Raw genomic sequence first — 15,670 nt, 5'->3', positions numbered from 1 at the left:
ATTGCTTCTTCTCACTAGTATTTTGGATCTTAAACCATGGCTGCCAGCCATTTCTAGATTACAAGTATGAATACATTGTTAGTACAGGCACATATGAATAACGGTGCTGCTACACTTATTTTTATACCCAAGATACTTGCTCTGCTGCTGTTTTGTCAATAGTTCATAGGTTCATAGATTAGTACTAAGCTAACTGCTCTTGCGAGCCATTTTAAGCCTAGCCAATTATCCCTTGTGAGATTCAAACCCTGCACCTTGTGTTTGTAAGGCAAACACCTTAACCATTAGGCCACCCTCTCAACCCAATACAAATGCCTTAGGCAAAGTAGACAGAGGTGCTACAAGAGACTGCTAAAACAAGACTTTGGGATGCATGCATAAATTCATCAATTACATTGCCTTGCGGGAACATTTCCTAAAATGTGTCCCATTCTGAACCTAATAGCTTTAAGAAACTAAATTCTGTGAGTTTATGCCCTACAGTCATGTGGCATATATTATGAGATGACTGAACTTCACAGTATTAGGTTAAACAACTGTCTCATAGCAAAAGATGGTAAGGTTTTTCCAGAAGCAGTGATGAAATGCACCACAGGGATTACAAGTAGCTGCAAACAATGTATGCAAGCTCTTATAAGATACACAGAGTTTGCATCAACTGAATTAGAAGACAGTACACGGACTCTCAAAATGAATAGAGAAATGAGTCTCGATAAGGAACTACTACAAAGAAGTTAGTTTACTTCAACCCCTGATAATTCCAGTCTAAACCAGAAACAAGGTATATGGGGTTAAAAAAAAGCAACTGTCACCCTTTGCTCTCCTGAAAATATGACTTGCTGCAGACAGAAGGCTAATCCACTCTCCTTTTGATGCAGACCACGGGTTCCCAAACTATGCGCCGCGGTGCCTTAGGGCGCCGCGGCTTCGTTACAGGGGAGCCGCGAAGTTAGCAGCTGATTGCAGGTAAGTGAATGCATGTATGCGTGTGTGTGTCTGTCTGTGTGTGAGTGAATGCGTGCATGAAAGCAAAAGAGTCTGTGTGTGTGTGAGAGAGATCGGGAGAGTGAGACTGATGTGTGAGTGAATACAGAAATGAATGAAAAAGTGGCTGCGTGTGTGATCGGGAGAGTGATAGCGATGTGTGAGTGAATGCAGGAATGAATGAAGAAGTGGCTGTGGCTGTGGCTGTGCGTGTGTGTGTGTGTGTGTGTGTGTGTGTGTGTGTGTGTGTGTGTGTGTGTGTGTGTGTGTGTGTGAGAGAGAGAGATCGGGAGAGAGAGCAATGTGTGAGTGAATGCAGGAATGAATGAAGAAGTGTGTGTGTGTGTGTGTGTGTGTGTGTGTGTGTGTGTGTGTGTGTGTGTGTGTGTGTGTGAGAGAGAGATCGGGAGAGTGATGTGTGAGTGAATGCAGGAATGAAAGAATGAAGAAGTGTATGTGTGTGAGTGAGATCGCGAGGGTGAGAGCGATGTGTGAGCAAATGCAGGAATGAATGAAGAAGTGGCTGTGTGTGTGTATGTGTGTGTGTGTGTGTGTGTGTGTGTGTGTGTGTGTGTGTGTGTGTGAGAGAGAGAGAGATCGGGAGAGTGAGGGCAATGTGTGAGTGAATGCAGGAATGAATGAAGAAGTGGGTGTGTGTTGGTGTGAGATCGATGTGTGAGTGAATACAGGTATGAATGAGGAAGTGGCTGTGTGTGTATATGTGTGAGATCGGGAGAGTGAGAGCGAAGTGTGAATGAATGCAGGTATGAATGAGGAAGTGACTATGTGTGTGTATGTGTGAGATTGGAAGAGTGAGAGGGATGCATGAATGAATGCGTAAATGGGTGTGTGGCATGTGGGTGTGAGATAAGGAGAGTGAGAGCGATGTATGAATGAATGCGTAAGTGGATGTGTGGCGTGTGGGTGTAACAGACAATGAGAGCGATGGGTGAATGAATGAGGAAGTGACTGTGTGCGTTTGATCAGGAGAGAGAGAGAAAGTGATGTGTGAGTGAATGCAGGTATGAATGAGGTAGTGACTGTGTGAGTGTGTGAGTGTGTGTGTGTTTGATTGAATGTCCAGATTTTTGCCTCATATTTTTGGTGTGTTCCTCCTAAAATCTGTACTTTTCTGGCAAATAGTTGAGGATTGAAGTGATTAAATAATGACAAACATTTGAGTTTAAGACTCCACATCCTTCAGAGTATTCATGCTAATGCAAAACCTATTATTCTATCAACTTTCTAAGTTTGTAAGAGCAATATATAAAATCTGTCACTATTTGTCCCCCCATCATTTTAGGCTTTGCCCAGATTTTTTGCGCACACACACACACACACACACACACACACACACACACACACACACACACACACACACTTCCCCATTCATACCTGCATTCACTCACACATCCCTCTCACTCTTCCAATCTCACACATACACACACACAGCCACTTCCTCATTCATACCTGCATTCATTCACACACACACACACACACACACACAGCCACTTCCTCATTCATACAGTACAGTTTTGTACCTACCATAAATGTAGATGTCCGAGAGGTATGCATCTGCAGTCCTAACATATGGGTTGTCCTGCCTCAGGCAGCCCTTCGGTCGGCCGGATTCCAAAGTCTGGGTCTGGCCTCGGCTGATGTTGCACTTCACCCGACGTCATAGCTGCTGTTTATTGGGTATAAAGGCATCAGCCGACGCCATTTTCCTCAGTGTTTCTTGCCCAAGATGCCAGGTGCCCTCTAGTAAGGCTAAATTTGGATAAATGCAAATAATTCCAAACAGTAGAGAGCAAACAATATTAAAAAAAAAAAAAAAAATATATATATATATATATATATATATATATATATATATATATATATATACATAAATACAAACAAATACACCATAACAGATTCCCCCAGCTAGCTGAAAGATGGGTAAATACCCTAGGAGTACCACAGAGGGGAAGGAGGGTGGGTAATCCTGACTGCAAATGCATACCTCTCGGAGATCTACATTTATGGTAGGTACAAAACTGTACTATGTCCTTCAAGGATGCATCTGCAGTCCTAACATATGGGTAGAATACCATAGCCAAACTGGGGGAGGAGGCACTAAGATAAAGATGGTGTAGTTAAGATCCCTTGCAAAACAGCAGTTGCATAGCCTGCTCGGGATTTAGAGTATAAAGGAAGATTGTAATGCTTGGCAAATGTATGCACGGAGCTCCAGGTAGCAGCTTCTAAAATGTCTTTGGTAGCCACTCCTCGTAGGAAAGCTGTAGTGGCGGCTGTAGCTCTTGTGGAATGAGGTCTGATATTACCAGGAGTTGTCTTTCCATGAAAAGAGTAACAAAAACGAATGCAATTTCCTATCCATTTTGAGATTGTCTGTTTTGAAATTGCTTTTCCTTGCATTCCTGTTGCATATGCTACCAAAAGCTGGTCAGTTTTTCTGCTGGTCTTAGTTCTGTCCAGATAGTAGCGTAATTGTCTGTGCACATCCAAGGTATGTAGCAGTCTTTCCCCCCTGTTCTGTGGGTTGGGGAAGAATGTAGGTAAAAGAATCGCTTGGTTCAATGATACTCTGGAGACCACTTTTGGCATAAAGGTAGGGTTGGTTCTCAGAGAGACTCTGTCCTGATGGAAGATAAGGAAGGGTTGTACTGCCATTAATGCCTGTAACTCAGATACCCTTCTTGCTGAAGTGATTGCTAGTAGGAAAGCAGTTTTCCAAGACAATAATTGTAATTCTGCTGTTGCTGCTGGTTCAAAAGGGAGAAGAGTTAACTTTTCCAGCACAAAGTTGAGGTCCCATGTAGGTAAAGGCGGTTTCCTTGGAGGCTTTACATTTTTGATTCCTCTCAAGAACTGCCTGAGTAGAGGATGAGAGAAGACAGGAAGATCCAAGTTGTATTCTGCTGAAATTGCTGATGCATGAATCTTAATGGAGGAGTAAGACAGGCCATTATGGAACAGCTCTGCTAAATATTCCAGGATGTGTGCTATGTTTGCCAATGAGACATTTTCTCCCTTTGCTGCACTCCAAATGAGGTATCTTTTCCACTTGGCTGAATAAGTCTTCCTTGTGGAGGGTCTGCGTGCCTTCAGGATAATATCCTTAACTCTCTGAGATAAATCTGGGTTGTTTTGTGTTATGCAATATTCCAAGCAGCTAGCCGCAGTGTTTTCAAGTTTGGATGTAGGATCTTGTAGTTGTCCTGTGTTAGTAGTAAGGGACATAGAGGTAGATGCCATGCATGTGTCCGAGACATGCTTCTCAGTAGCGGGTACCAATGTTGTCTCGGCCAATCTGGAGCTATCAGAATTACCCTTGGTTGATCCTCTTTGATCTTCAGTAGAACTTTGTACATCAAGGGAAGAGGTGGAAATGCATATGCTGTCAGGTTTTTCCAGCTGAAGGAAAGTGAGTCCACCCTCCAAGCAAGTGGGTGGTATGCTCTTGTGCAGAATTTCTTCAATTGGTGATTGTGTGGGGAGGCAAACAGGTCTATCTGTGGTAGTCCCCATTTCTTTGTTATGGCTTTGAAAATATCTGGATGCAGCATCCATTCGTGAGCATCCGTGGTAGTTCTGCTTAAGGTGTCTGCTAGAGAATTTTCTTTTCCTGGTACAAATCTGGCCTGAAGAAGAATGTTGAGGATCAGGGCCACATTCCACAGGTCCATTGCCATCCGGCATAGAGGATATGAATGCGTACCTCCCTGTTTGTTGATGTACCACATGACTGTGGTATTGTCCGTCCTTATGAGTAGATGACCCTGTTGAAGAAGTGGTCTGAATGCCTGGATTGCATATTTCACTGCCAGCATCTCCTTTAGATTTATGTGTAGATTCAGCTGGTCTTGGGTCCATAGGCCTTGTATACACTTGTCCACCATGTGAGCCCCCCATCCTAGGTCTGAGGCATCCGTGGTGATGGTCTGGCTTGGCTGTGGTTTGTGGAAAGGCAAGCCTCTGTTCAACTGACAGGCCTGAGCCCACCACATGAATTCTTGCTTCAGGCATGGAATTATTGGAATCTGGTCTTCTAGACTGTGCTGGTGTTGTGACCATACATTCCTTAGGTACCATTGTAACTTTCTCATATGTAGCCTGGCATGCGGAATCAATATTATGCAGGATGCCATGTAACCCAGGGCTTGCAGGACTTTCCTTGCAGTAAGCTGAGTTTGTTTTGTTAATGACATGAAATAGCCTGGTAGTTGTTTTGTTTTTCTTCTGTGAGAAAGGCCATCTGAGTTGATGTGTCCAGTTCTGCCCCCAAGAATGTTATCCTTTGGGATGGTACTAGTCTTGACTTCTGCATGTTGACTGTGTATCCCAAGGCTTGCAACAGTTGTATGACATTTTCCAAATCTTTTGTTAATTTTGCCTTGTTGTCCGCTTGTATTAGGCAGTCGTCCAGGTATGGGTAAATTTGAATTCCCTGAAGTCTGCAATGAGCAATTACTGATGCCAGGCATTTCGTGAATACTCTGGGCGCAGTAGACAAGCCAAAGGGCAATGCTGAGAATTGATAATGCTCTGATCCTGCAAGAAATCTGAGGTGTCTTCTGTAATCTGGTCGTACAGGGACGTGCAGGTATGCCTCCTGGAGATCTAGAGTCACCAGCCAAGACTCCTTGCCCAGCATGGGAAGAAGCTGCTGGAGGGTCAGCATTTTGAATTTTGGAACAATGAGGTATGTGTTCAGTGCGGACAAGTCGAGAATAGGTCTCCATTGATTTTCTTTTCTTGGTACCAGGAAAAGCCTGGAGTAAAATCCTTGGCCTTGTTCCATAGGTGGCACCTTTTCTATAGCTCTCATCTTTAGTAAGTTGTTGATTTGTCTTAGAGCGTCTGTTTTTTGGTTTGGTGGTAGGTTTGGCATTCCCCTCTTTTTTGGTAGAGTGTGGAAGTGAAACCTGTAGCCCATGTCTATTGTTTGTAAAGTCCATTTGTCTCCTGTAATGTAATGCCAGTTTTCTGAAAATAAAGCAAGCTTTCCGCCCAAGGGAGCTTCCAGTTGTTCCCTGGTAGGCGGTATCAGAGCCAAGTCATTGTGTCTGTCCTGTGGAGGTGGTTGTAGTTGAATCTGTGGCAGTACTTCTCTGATTGGTAGGTTGCCACTGACGTCCCCTGTAGGCACCCCTAGATTGATTTCTGCCTCTTGGGTGTCTATTTCTGCCTCTCTGTGCTCTGGAGTTGTCTGGAAAGGACCAATTTTTCGAAGGCCAATTTCTGCTAAACCTCGGAGGTTGGACCTGTAAGAAATCCTTGACTGTTTGGACAGATTTTGCTTTTTCTTCCACCTTCTTAAGAACCTCCTGTGCAGGGGAGCCAAATAAACTTTGTTTCTCCATGGGAGCATCTAGGAGTTTTGATTTAACATGGTCTGGTAAAGATTGTTCTTTTAACCATGCATGTCTTCGAATCACTGTTCCAGTCATAGCTGATCTAAAGGAAGCCTCCAGTGCATCATAGCCACATTTTAAAAAATGGTTACTGACCTACTGAGAGTTATGTACCAAATCCTGAAGAGACTTGTGGTCTATAGGTTCAGGAGAGGACAGTTTTTTATTTAGCTGGTCTAACAAAAATTCTTGATACTGAATCATGTGAAATTGACAGTTTAAGGCCCTAGCCGAAAGAGCAGCAGAAGTATAAACCTTTTTACCCCATCTCTCTAATGCTCTAGAGTCCCTATCAGAGGGGAGAGGGTTTTTGGCAGAAGCAGCTGCCACACCTTTCGGGCCCTGTGAAATGGTTTTGGGGTCTGCAACAGGAGCCTTATACAAATGGTAGTGTGTGTCCGGGACCCTGTAATATCTGTCAGGCTTGGCAGGGGCCGGAGGAAGAGAATCAGGAGCAGTACAGGCATCATTAAATGCATCATCAACTACTGTTAGTACTGGAGGAATGGCTAAAGGCCTATGCTGTGGTAAGTGTAAAAAAGTCCTTAGCCTTTTCCTTGAATATGAAAAATCCTGGCCCTGCCATTGGAAATGCTCCCTCATAGCATGTAAGGTTTCCCCAAAAGAAAATCCTTCAGGAGGAGACGCAGAAGGAATGGAGTCTTCTGCATCAGAATCCTCATAAGGAGAATATGGGCCTTCCTGAAGGTCTGTAATGCCCGAATCCTCTGAGGAATAGTCTGTAGAGACAGGTTCCGGGGGTTCAGTCCTAGGCCTCTTATCTGAAGGGGGCTGAGAGGCCCTGTCTGGGTGAGGTTGGGATCCCCTGATCAGAGAAATGAGATCCTCAGCCAGGCTGAGTATTTGTGAACTAGAGGTAGGCCTATGTGGGGTAGTTTTAGCAGGTAAGGCCTTAGAATATTTAGCTGCTTTAGCCCTGGCAAAAGCCTTGATGGACATAGAAGCAGGGGGTCTAGCAGCCCCACGTGCAGGGGTAGATATGTCTAAAGGAATAGTATCTGACAAATCCTGGGTGCCTGCTTCTGTAGCAGTAATTTCAGTAGCAGATTCGACCATGCTCTGTGAGGCCTCGGCTATAGGAGGCATGCTTTCGGCCGAAGGAAGAACCGAGGACTCTGTTTCAGCTGAAACCGAGACACTCGCGGTTGGCCTAACCGCGGTTTCAGCCGAAACTGCGGACCGCGAGTGTCGGTCCTTTTCCTTGCGCTTTTTAGCTATTTGTGTAGCCGGAGTCTCCGACGGCATTTTGTAAGCAAAAGCGGGACCAAAAAACTCATCTGCAAACTCCGACCGACGTCTAAGTGTCCGTCGGTTGAAGGAAACACAGGCTAGACAAGCTGATACGTCGTGGTCTGGGCCTAAGCAAGGAAGGCAGTAAGAGTGGAAATCCTTATGAGGTATTTGTTTCCCACAAGTTAAACAATTATTTACTTTTTCTGACATTGGCTGAGGCAAGAAAGAGTCCCCAACGGGGTACTTAGCTTTTTAGAAGTCTTCGGTAGTAGAAATCTCTGGATCTGACCGACCGGCACTTGCGAACAGCTTCTGCTTCAGGCACCACGCGGCAAGAAAGACTGGGGAAAATGGCGTCGGCTGATGCCTTTATACCCAATAAACAGCAGCTATGACCTCGGGTGAAGTGCGACATCAGCCGAGGCCAGACCCAGACTTTGGAATCCGGCCGACCGAAGGGCTGCCTGAGGCAGGACAACCCATATGTTAGGACTGCAGATGCATCCTTGAAGGACATCTGCATTCATTCACACACACACACAGCCACTTCCTCATTCATACTTGCATTCACTCACACATCGCTCTCACTCTCCCGATATCACACACACAGTCACTTCTTCATTCATTCCTGCATTCACTCACACATCGCTCTCACTCTCCTGATTACACACACACACACACACACACAAACACACACACTTCTTCATTCATACCTGCATTCACTCACACATCCCTCTCACTCTTCCGATCCCACACATACACACACAGCCACTTCCTCATTCATACCTGCATTCACTCACACATTGCTCTCACTCTCCTGATCACACACACACACACACACACACACACACACACACACACACACACACACACACACACACACACACACACACACACAGCTACTTCTTCATTCCTGCATTCACTCGCAAATCGCTCTCACTCTCCCGATCTCACACATACACACACACAGCCACTTCATTAATTCCTGCATTCACTCACATTTGCCGTGAACTAATAAGCTTAATTGCAAAATAAACCGCAAACTGTTTGCAGTTTATTTTGCAGCTAAGCTTATTAGCTTGCAGCACCCCTGAGAAGAAGCCATGGCTCTCCAAGGTGCCGCAGCACACACTTTGGGAACCCCTGAAATATGCACTTTATGAGCACCGCGGGGGACCTTGGGAAAAACCTGGATTCAGCAAGGGAGCCGAGAATAAAAAAAATTTGGGAACCACTGATGTAGACAATACTGGGAAGTCAAGACTGTTAGCATGTTTATAGTGACATACAGTCTGCAAGGAGTTTTCTGGCTAACCATTCTAGTGCCCTGGTAACAGAAAACTGATTTAACAAATCTGAGTATCATCCGGTAGCAGAACCTCACCCAAGAGTTGGCTAAAAGAAGCAAACACTGTACAAGGAGTATTGAGAGACCACCATGAATATAAAGACTGTTCATTGTTCTGGTGAATGCTCTACCCTATTTTGGTAGTACCAATGTGGGTAGAATACTTAGTGTACTGTCACATTAAGATTGCATTGCGGCATATGATAAAGTGCAGCAATGCATCTTACATTGGTCATTTTGTATTTAGTTGGGCCGTGTTGTGAATAAAAAGCTTTTACTTTTTAGGCAAATCATGGCCAGAATATATTTAGAATTTCCCTCAGTGACATCAAGTCAGGGTTCACTTATAGAATGTAATAGACATATTTCTGCACTTTGCAGAATGTATCCATATAGATGTACTTCACGTTTTCACTGTGATGTCACTGAGGTTGAAGATCATCTTTAACTTTCAATGGCATCACTGCAGGGAAATTAATTTAATGAGTGCATAAATGTAGTGATTTTTGAAGAAAACCATTCACCAATGAGGTGAAAATGTCAATCTGAACTCTATGTGCAACACAGAAGGGTGCTAAAAGGTAAGTTGCCAAGTGCAACAATACTCTACTACACTCAAGACCTGGATGGAAACTCCAGCAAAGCCAAGTCTAGTTTTAGAGATTGCATTTAAGTTGTGATGCTCAATGAATTTGTGAACTATGGATAAAGAGACTTTGCCAACTACCAGTGATGTAGCAGAATGAAATCTAATAACCCTCCTCCCTGAAGAAGGATAAGCTGGTGGGAACAAATCTATTCCCTTTTACCTTTTGAAATAAGAACACCGAGGAAAATATAGACTGCACATATGAACAATGCATTGGGTAAGTTAAGGGAAACATGGCTCATAAGAATTCTAGTGCCAGTGTACAAGAACATAGGGGACTTTCACAACTATAGGTAGTACAGATGTATCAAATTCCTATCACACTGCACAAAACAGCTGGACAGGGTAACTGCAAAATGCATATGCAGAAAGTAAGATGGGAGATCAGCAGTATATTTTCAGATGAAGATGCAGTACAACTGACTCAGTGTTTGCAAGACAATAAGAGAGCTGATATGTGTAGTCCTACAATGGCTCAACGTCCTGCAAACATTTGTAAAATTATTACAGGCTATGTACATATACCCAATGAGACAAGTATGAACAGTGCTTGGACATTCACAGGCGTTACCAGTTCGAATGAATTTGCATCAGGGTTCAGCTGAGCCCTCTCCTGCTCAATACCTTGGGAACTTCATTAGCAAACAGGTCAGATAGGATGGAGTAACAATGCTAGCAAATAGTGTAGCACTACATGCATGGATTACATGAAACTGTTGAAAAAGACAGGAGGATTGCTTTGAATCAACAGCTGTAAAAGAGGGGGGTGATGACTACTGCACAACCTTAACCATAAGGGAAGGACAAATATAAAACTGTCTTTGGGCAATGGCATAAGGCTCATGGAATAATAGTGTTCTTTTATAAACATCTAGCCATTTGAAGTGTGTTTATTTTGGCACCCAGCTTGTTGGCCAAACTCTTTCTTTACTGACTCTGAAGAATCCATTCCCCTTTACCCTTTGGATGAAGTCAAATAAATACAGCTGGATCTTTTAATTTAGGACAATGATACAAACCTCATGGAAGTCTGAAGGTTCTATATTCAAGTACCAAGACTATCAGAAGCAGGCCTTTAGGTGTTGGAACAATGCAACATGGCATGAAGGCAGCAATGTATACTTTTGAGGACAGGTTGTATTTGGCGAGCTGGTCAGGGAGTCAGATTTGCGTGTCTTTTCTACTTTAAAATGGTGGATGCCAGTGGTATGACTCAAGAAATACCTCTGGTGGAGAGTGAAGTGTTACTCGCATATCTGATGGCAACACTGGGATTGAAACTCCATTGTTCTAGTTACCAAGCTTCTCACTAAAACAACTTCATTAAGTGTTTGTGAACAAAGCTCTAATCACAGGAAAAAAGAAACCCTGTCTTTCATAAGATTAAAATCAAATCTCCCTGGGAAACCCTTCTCTTATGACAATTTGCTGACAGGTGTAACAAAGCAGATTAAAACAGAACAAGTGTTCCTATAAAGGCACAGCTATGCTTGGGGTTGGCATAATAGTCCAGGTGTTCACCTCACTAACACAAGATACAGGGTTTGAGTGAGAATTGACTAGGCTTAAAGTACCAAGAAAAAAGCAGCACGTCTGCAGAGACTCCAACCAGTCAGATTCAGAAATGTGTAGTCCAGTTAAGAAAAGTAGCAACAGAAACTTCTTGAGATTAGCGTTTTCATTATTTATTCCATAACAAACTTCAAATGAAGGCGCTAATCTCTAGAAGTTTCTGTTGCTACTTTTCTGAATTAGAATATACATTTGTGAGTTTGCGACTGGTCAGAGTCTCTGCAAACTTGCTACTTTTTTCTTGGTTGTTCATGTGAGGTCTCTTTCTTCAGTTTGTTTTTAGGCTTAAAGCAGCCTGCAAGGGCAACTAGCCTAATACTTGGCTATAAATCAAAACCACTGAAAAATATCTGAAAAGACAGAACCTACAGGTAACCACTCACTCCAACTAGAGTAAGAAGCATCAAGTATAACAATACCTGTTGGCTGATACAGAAACATTTTCTCTTATACTTGGATATACCATATGATACCCTAATGTGGTTAACCCACTGTAAATTAACAGTGAGAGAAAGACCAATAAGATGACAGAAGTAAGCAGTGCTAAAGCCCTCTCTTTTATATTTAGATGGTGCCCAGGGAAAAAATTTTGAGACGCCACAACTAGGAATAGGAGTTTAGAGGGCAAGACAGTGGCAGTTAACTGCCTAGCTCATGTTTGCCCTCTATTGTCTTGTTCTATTTACACATTTTCATATTTTAAATTTTAGCTATCCAGTCACTGTGGCCTACGTAGTTTTTTTTTTGGTGGGGTTATTTCTGAAGTACAGGTAGATACTGTGCCCTTTGAGCTGTACCTGCTGTTCTTCCTAAGGGCTTGACTCTAAACTAAATAGTGGTAGAGGAGGCAATCTCTCAGGACTGAACCTCAAACCATCTCTATCCATTGTTATAACTCATTGGAATGCTGCTCTGATATTGATTTTTGTGGTTCTCAGGTGAAGACTCCTGAAGAATGAATGTCAGCAAGTAGTGCCGCTAACTTGTCAGCTGAAAGTTTGATCTAGCATTTGAGAATACAAAATGTTCATATTACTCAGTTTGTGTGGCATGACTGAAATGAGGAGAGCCATCTGTTCATATCACTGTGAGCACATCTGCAGGATATTCGTTGAGTGTACAGTGAAGTTGGGATGGAGCAGCTGGGTCAGTCTGATGCTGAATCAGCCTGTTCTATGGGTGCAGAGATGGACTTCCAGACTGCTATTAACATTTTTTATATGTGCTCAGGACTGTATTGCTTCTACATAATTCTCTTACTTTCAGCCTTGGTGCTTATTCCACTTAAGCACCTACTTCCGTTATTTGTACAGGGCTTAGCTGACAAGCACTTTGATAAACATGAGTTGAAGAAAAAGATCAATTAGGCAGAGACTAAGTTGCTGTAGTATATGTAATTGTTGTTGCAGGAAGTATTTTATATCCAAAATATAAGTTGCATAAGTATTTAAAGTTAACACACACAAATGTGCTCAGTTACAGCCCCTTTAGTGAATGAATAAACCTCAACTGTCATTACTGCATGAAGGGGGGGGGGGGCATCACAGTGCCCCACTCCCCTGATTTGCCTCCTTTATTTTCTGGTAAATTAAGGATTACAGTTAATCAATAAAGACATTACAGTTGCATACATATTGTTCAAATAATGCATGATGATTAAAGAAGTTGAAAGGCATTCACTCTTCTTCTCTCGTTTGCTCACACACACACACACACACACACACACACACACACACACACACACACACACACACACACACACACACAATTGATTTTTCCACCTCTCTAAATGTTTTTTTTTTTTTTTTAATTGAAAACTGACAAGTGCTTGTACCCACTACTGTACTTAAATTTGCTTGTTAAGTTTTTAATTAACTACATAGGATCATAGGATGTTACTAGGCTATTGGCCCTAAGGTCCTTACAAGCCTAGCCAAGAATTTAGCCCATGTTCTGACAAGTCAGCAGCCAATGCCCCTGACCAGCAGAAACACAGGTGGAATCCCATGAGGGTATTTTCTGTTCCCCATCCAGTTATCCAGGTTGTGCTTAAAAAGGGATAATGAGGTACTCTGCTTGATATGGAGAGGGAGTCTATTCCACAGAAGGGGAAGTTTCTGGGACCTAAAGCCAACAAGTCTTACTGATGTCACAGACCAGGCTGAGGTCACGTGTGCAGGTTACTTGAGTGGCGATCGACTTGCAGATATGCAGCAGTCCCATCAAGGCAGGTCTGAGATGGCTTTGTATGCCAGACAGAGGTCACCTCTGGGAGTCTGTATGAGACTGGCTAGAGTGACAGGGCTTTTAGCCTATCTGTGTAGGGTAGATGTTTGAGGCCCTGGATTCTCCTGGGGAGGAGGAACCTCTGTGGTCTCTCCAGCTGCTGCATGCACTTTGTGAGGTACATGCCAAAAGGGGCGTTAGTACTCAATATTGGGTCTTATAAGGGAAGAATACAGGAATGTTATGACCTTCTTGTCCCTGGATGAGATAACTTCCTATTGAGGTGGGCCGTGTAGAAAGCTTTCCGTACAGTGGAGGCAATACGGTGGTCAAAAGTCAGGTTATCAGCTTGGGTGCCCAACTCCCCTCATGACTGATTGTGTGTTTAGGACCTTGTTATTAATGTGATAATTTGTGGGGACGTCACTCTCCCCAAAGGGGATGATGATGCATTTTTTGGCATTCAGTTTGAGGCAATATTTCTGGTACCAGTCATTTGTTTGGGTGAGTAATTATCTTATACTCACTAAAAGCAAAGCTGTGTTTAGCTAAAGTAAAAAAAAATGACGTCAGTTTACTTCTTTTCACAGCAACTTAATATACTACTGTGATAAGGCGTACTTGTTTTCACTGGGTTTTACATGTACATTAAAAAGAAGTTATGTACTCACCATAACGTTCCATGCGAGCTGTTCATCTCGCCTTCATTCTTACTGAGGGGTCTGGAGCTGATCCTCGTCTCCGACTCGGCCAACTACAAAGCTCGAGGTCTTCAATCAGCTTGAGGCCAAATCCCTATTCCATGATGCACCTTGTGTTACCTCAGATCTTGTTTGCTGCCTCAAAAAATACCTTATGCCATTCTACACCTCTTTAGGTAAAGAAACCATAGAAAGGACAATCAGACCATGATAAAACATAATTCTCGGTCCTTGAGAAAGCCTGGAGGGGGTAGGTGGGTGGGACGTAAGAATGAAGGTGAGATGAATAACTCACATGGAACGTTATAGTGAGTACATAACTTCTTTATGTGAAGATGTTCTATCTCGCCATTCATTTCTACTGATGGGTAGTGTCCCAAGCACCATCATTCTCGGGTGGCTCATGGAGTATATTTCTCAGGACAGTGGAACCACAGGAAGCCCTGTCCCTGGAGGCCGTATCCACTTTGTAATGAGTGATAAAGGTATGAGGCTTTGACCAAGTGGCTGCTGCACAAATAGCATCTATTGGTAGCCTGTCAGTAAAGGCTGAAGACGTGGAAATGGCTCTTGTTGAACGGGCCTTTATTTTGTGTTGCAGTGGGGTACTGGTTGATGAATAAGTGATGCAATCTGATAGCCATTTCGACAGAGTGGTTTTTGTCACAGGGCTACCTTTTCTGGACTCTGAAAAGGAAACAAAGAGCTGTTCAGAATTTCTAAATTCTTTGATTCTATCCAGGTAGAATTGAAGTTGCTTGTGAACATCAAGTTTGTGCAGCATATACTTCAAGTTATTGGTATGTTTGGGAAAAAAACAGATAATTCTATCATTTGGTTAAGATTAGCCTCGGTACAAACTTTAGTTAAGAATGATGGATTGGTTCATAGGGAAACTCTATCAGTATGAAAAATCAAATACGGGGGTTTAATAGACTAGGCTTGTAACTCAAACTCTTCGAGCAGATGGGATGGCTACTATGAAAATGGTTTTCCAAGGCAAATATTTCAACTTGCATGAAGAAGCTGGTTCAAACGGTGGAAGAATGATGTGTGAAAGCATAAAATTCAAATTCCAAGGTGTATAAGGGGATTTGACTGGTGGTCTAAGGTGAAAAGTACCCTTGAGAATGGCTTTGGATAGCTTGTGTGACATTACATTTAATCCCTCACTACCAAGATGAAAATTAGAGATTGCCACAAGCTGCACACGAATGATGGCTGCAGCCACTCCCTTGTTGAAAAGCATAGTCAAAAATTCCAGGATGAAGAAAATCAGGGCTAGATAAGGGTCAATGTTATTCTGAGAAGCCCATATCAAAAATCTCTTCCATTTGCTAAGGTTTAATTTTCTAGTAGATGATTTATGAGAAGCTATTAAAATATGTTGTGTTTCAGTTGAGAGGTTATGGATCTTGGCTATGTTGGGAATTGGAGCAGCCAAGCTTTCAATTTCAGGGACTGAATAGAGGGATGAAGAGCCCCCGACGAGTGCATCAGGAGATCTGGAACTGGG

The 15,670-nt window shown here is 43.0% G+C and overlaps 1 protein-coding gene across 1 annotated transcript in view; it reads right to left on the bottom strand.

Moving 5' to 3' along the window:
* The window catches only part of ERGIC3 (ERGIC and golgi 3), a gene marked incomplete in the record, with an annotated part of 681,165 nt that overhangs the window by 136,930 nt on the left and 528,565 nt on the right, over positions 1 to 15,670 (bottom strand).

Source organism: Protopterus annectens, chromosome 12.part0 (genome assembly GCF_019279795.1).
Source record: "Protopterus annectens isolate FY-2018-M chromosome 12.part0, PAN1.0, whole genome shotgun sequence".
Lineage (NCBI taxonomy): Eukaryota > Metazoa > Chordata > Ceratodontiformes > Protopteridae > Protopterus > Protopterus annectens.
Note: the sequence above shows the minus strand (reverse complement) of the source record. Positions and strands in the feature narration are given on the sequence as shown.